General features: G+C 37.0%; 1 pseudogene; it reads left to right on the top strand.

Moving 5' to 3' along the window:
* Window positions 1-384: 384 nt before the first annotated feature.
* On the top strand, window positions 385-1,058 carry LOC132058581 (protein LURP-one-related 5-like; annotated as a pseudogene).
* Window positions 1,059-5,328: the final 4,270 nt, after the last annotated feature.

Raw genomic sequence — 5,328 nt, 5'->3', positions numbered from 1 at the left:
TAATACCAGCCACTAACAATTTCTGATTGCTAATTAAATAAAAAGGAAAATATAGAGAAACAACAAACATTAGTTGAAAGAGCGGTCTCGCTTTCAAAATACATACATTAATTCTTCTAGAATTTTCATTCCATTGGCCAATAGTCTTCCAGTTTGCATTCATAAATAGAATAGTTAATTAATCTTTTGCGTACTAAGTTTGAAACCCATCTTAACGCGACAAAGGCTCGTCATCTTCCACTATGCACGATCAAAAACCAAATAATTTTAGATTTTATAATAACGATCTGACTATATTGTTCAAGTTATTTGGTTCTAATCAACTTTAGTAAGAGAGAAGGTTCAATGTTAGTCACATTAGTCAACATTTATCTATAGAAAAAAAACAACTCAGAGTCACTCTTGAAACAATTCATTGTATTTTCTCCATCTTACTTGAATAGATGTCAAAGATTCATCCAGCATATCATCATAGAAAGATGCAAAGCAAACCTCTTGTTTACCTCAACGACGATGATCGCGAAGATAATAATAATGGTTGTCCTCCTCCTCCTCCTCCATCTCGGTTAATAATAAGTAGGCTGCGGGCTATCTTCACAATGTGGAAGAAATTCAGTATGAGTTTCCAAGGAACAGATGGATTTACTGTGTTTGATAAGCAAGGCAGATTAGTTTTCCCGGTAGACAACTATACACCACGGAAAAAATCGGTCCATTGCTAGCCGAGGGAGCAGATCTGGTGGACTTGTACTCATGGATGCACATGGTAAACCTCTCTTAACATTGAGACCACAGGTATATTACAGGTTGGAGGGTTCTTTTCGTAGGCGAAATAGCAACATTATCGACTCTGATGGTCATACTGTAACAAATACATCGCGAAAAGTAGCTAACGCTAGTAGTCACACTCGCAATACTACCATTTTGATTAGCGACGACGTTATTAGCTTGATGGTACAACCAGGCGTTAACCTCAAGTTTTTACGGCTCTTTTTATTATCTTGGATCGCATGTATCCTAACTCATACACTTCCATTATTTGTTCTTAATGTAATTGATTTGCATCTCTAATACTCTCTCACTTTCAATTTATGTGAACCTTTTCGGATCTGAGGTCAAATTTTATAACTTTGACCTTAAATTTTGGCATATAGACTTTTCAAGTTTGTAAACATAAAAATTTTATATTTATAAACTACATTAAAAGTACTATAAGACATGATAATTTATAATTCAAATAATTTAGGAAAAATGTAAAGAAAATAAGGTCAAAGAACCACCTCGTAGACTCCCCAAATAGTAAAGGGTTCACATAATTAAATTGAAACAAATGGAGTATATCAATGGTTAAAAAAAATAAAAAATTCTAGCGATTTAGTGTTAAAGAGCTTCTCCAACACAATGTTAAAGCTTCTTATTTTTATTTCACTTTTTTTCTTGCCTCTAAAATTTACTCCGATCAATGAACTATATGGTAAAGCCTCTTTAAAGATGATTTACGTTAGTCAATCCATTTGTTGACAAAACCGCTTTATGGGAGTTTCGACCCATATCCCATTTTACCTAACATTCTCAGACTGTTACACTAACATCAATAATAACATTCTCACTAATTTTGTCCCTCAGAAAATGATCTATTTTAAGGTTTTGTGGGGAAAAAAAAGTTAGGGGGTAAATCATAATCTCTCCATTACAATTTATTTGTTTTACTTTTCTTTTTAGTCCATTAAAAAAGAATGCATTTTCCTTCTTTTTTTTTACAACTCTTTTTTTACATTGCATGTTTAAGACTATAAGATTAAAGGACATTTTGACACATTCTACATATCTTTAATTTAAACCATAAGACTATAAAAAAGGACATTTTGGCACTTCTTTAATTTACTTTTAAGATTAAACTTCGAAAAACATGAAAACTAGACAAACAAATTGAAACGAATGGAGTAAAAAATAAGATAAGGGTGCAAATAAAATAAAAAACATTACATACATTTAGGGCGCAAAATACAAAGAACTCTTAATCAAATGCATCAACTAGAGAGATCCACCATCGGTATAAAAATCACACTTTTTAGATAATGGCGTGTGCAAGGCTCTAGCGCAACGCATGAAGAATATTCTGTGCATACTTCGGTTATTGTATTTTTTCCACAGTATCTTAATTACATGCTTTTACGACTTTTGACGATGATGCTAAATGATTTCAAATTGTAAAGTATATTATAGGCTAATAGACGAATGTTATGATTCTATGAAATGGGCCAAAGAGCCGAATGTTATGATTTTTTTTTTTAAAAGGGCCGAAGGTGCCAAACTTAATAAAAGTGGCCAAGGGTACCAAACGAAAAGAAATGTTATGAAAAGATTTTGGGAGCGCACTCTTAGAAACTGAGAAAGTATGTGCAAAAGAGGGCCAAATATATAAAGCTACACTTTCCAGTGTAGGACTATGGTTGTAACATTGATAGCGGTGACTTGATAGTCTCCCTTGGTTGGGGTTAATTATAATGATTAAATAAATAGACGTCGAGCGGCAACGTGATGAGACGGCATAGCCAGTCGGGCGTTGACTGGACACCATGTCATACCTATGGTGACTTATTATGCAGTAGAAGTCCGCCACTTAAATGACACAAAAGTGACAGGAGATATCAAAATAACTCGATAAAAAAATAAATTACAGAAATATCTTTTACGCACTAGATTAGTGTGTAATAGGACTTAACTGTAAATTTACAGTTTGGTCTTATTGCGCAATAAGAGTATGAAAAACGGGTTCCCTTCTTTTTCCCCACTAATCGGTCTCCTCACCATTTTAAAAAACAACACGACTTTCCAGTGGTCCCCACATTAAAAAAACATCATTCTCGTGTTATTTTTTAACCCAAAAGTCAATATTCTCAGTATATTCAAAGCAAGGAACAAGTTTCAAAGCTTTGATTTCGGAATAAAGCGGCGTAGTATTTGATTTCAAAAACTAAAAATAACCTTCAATCTAGGTATTTCACTATGAATTTTCTATTACATTGTTAAATATATTATTATCCTAAGCATGATTATTGTGTAATAGTTGTGGATTTCGAAAAAAAATACAACACACTTTTTTTTTTGCGCAAATGGGGCAGTCCACTTCCCCTTTTTTTCGTTTTATTTTTATTTTTTATTAATTAATTGTTAATTTCTTTTTAATTAATTGTTAATTGTTTGTTAGCTAATTGTTTATTTGCTGATTATTTATTTAGTATTTGTTAATTGTGGGATTAGCTAATTGTTTATTTGTTAATTATTTTTTAATTATTTGTTATTAGTTTGATTAGTTAATTGTTTGTTTGTTTGTTAATTATTTATTAATTAATTATTAAATATTTGTTAATAGTTTCGTTAGTTAATTGTTTATTTGTTAATTAACTAATGAATATACCTGAGCAGGTTACTTGGGAGCACAACCATTATTCGCGGGACAAGCGTGCGGCCGTCACAGATGCATTGCAGACCTTTATGCAGCTCCAGGTCCACCGTTGGGATCAGAGGGTAAGAACGCTAGTAGTGGTCGGACATGCGACTCCGGTCCAGAGGTATATGGAGTGGTACACGAGGATCACTCGCAGCTTGATTGGCAACCCCGCGAGGCCTCGTGTAGATGGCCTAGGATATGCAACACTCGCAGGACAGTATGAGGCATTGGTAAGTTTTATTAGTCTTAAACTTAATTAATCATCTTATGTATTATGTTCCAAATTTGTTCAATCATTAATATTTGCAAATAAATGCAGCTACGGACCGTACAGAGGATGCATTGAGAGATCTTGGACCATATGGATGCCCCCAAGATAGCGAGATATGCAGCGCGGATGGTTCAGCTAGTCGAGGGTGGTATGCTACAGGCACAGGAGCTCGGATGTCTCGACGAGCGTGTTCCAGAGGTCCCGTATCAGGCAGTGGGTGGTCGTGGTCATGGTCATGCTGGAGGTGGTGGTGGCAGAAGGGGGTGACAGAGGGGGTGGGCCAGAGGGGCTGATGGCCGAGAGGGTAGGGCCAGAGGGGCTGGTCATAGAGGGGGTGGAGCTTGAGGGGTTGGTCACAAAGGGGGTGATGGTCTAATAGATGAGCCTGACGAGCATGCTCCAGTTCCAGCTCCGGACCCGGCACCTCTCGTCGACCAGAGATCCCGTCGACTTCTTCTCGGCACCGCCGACACCGTATAAAAAAATCGTATTTATTTCCGGATCACGTATTCTATCCATCGCACCGCACGCCGCCGCCCGTCATCCACGGGTGCGAGCGACCGTGGCCTCGTGAGCTACAGGGTGGCATGGAGCTGGACTTCGATTACTTATTCGAGGACTTCGACATGTCTCCGGCTCCGGGGCCCGCTCAGGAGACCGCTGAGGAGCCCTTTCACCAGCCTTCTCAGGAGCCCGTCGACATGCAGGTTTGATTTTTTACAATAAAATAATGTATTAATTAATTGTTTATATGTTATTTCATGTTTAGTTTAAAATAAATCTAAACTAAATTGTTTATATGATATTTCAAGTTCATTCTTCTGCGCCTGTGGACCAGTCTCCTCCTCCGACACCATCTACATCTCCGGCTACGAGGACCGCACAGGAGACCGCTAAGGAGCCAGCTCACGAGCCCTCTCGCCAGCCATCTCAGGAGCCCGTCAACATACAAGTTATTTTTTACAATAAAATAATGTATTAATTAATTGTTTATATGTTATTCCATGTTTTGTTTAGCTTAAATCCAAACTAAACTGCTTATATGTTACTTTAGGTTCATTCTTCTGCGCCTATGGACCCGTCTCTTGTTGAGATTGAGTCATCTCCTAAAGCTCACATTTCGGCCACCGTCGTCTCCCTTAGGAAGCATATTTTGAGCAAGCCCCCATGGAAGGGAACGGAGGATGATCATGCCACACAGCATGTACGAATTAAGAGGAAGAAGGGCGATGGAGGTGATGGTGAGGGTGGTGAGGTTCGCCTTAAGCCTAAGGTTATTTTAAAGGCTCCCACATGTGGGACCTAGGGGGATGGAGATTGTGTAATTGTAAATAAAATGTACATTTTATGTTAATATATTTTTTTTTTGGTATTATTTTCTTAATGATAATTAATTATCTTAGTGTTTATTGTCGTTTAATAATAAATCGTGTGACGTCCTAAATTAATCAAAACCCTATAAAATAAAACACTGAAACCTAAAGATAATAAGTTTCCAAACAAACAAAACTTACTTTGGGGCACTTTACAACCCTAAAACGACGATCCAAACGTATAGGTATACTTGATGTGTTGAGCCTACATTATTGTTCGCGGAAAAAGA

Source organism: Lycium ferocissimum, chromosome 5, assembly GCF_029784015.1.
Source record: "Lycium ferocissimum isolate CSIRO_LF1 chromosome 5, AGI_CSIRO_Lferr_CH_V1, whole genome shotgun sequence".
Taxonomy (NCBI): domain Eukaryota; kingdom Viridiplantae; phylum Streptophyta; class Magnoliopsida; order Solanales; family Solanaceae; genus Lycium; species Lycium ferocissimum.
Note: the sequence above shows the minus strand (reverse complement) of the source record. Positions and strands in the feature narration are given on the sequence as shown.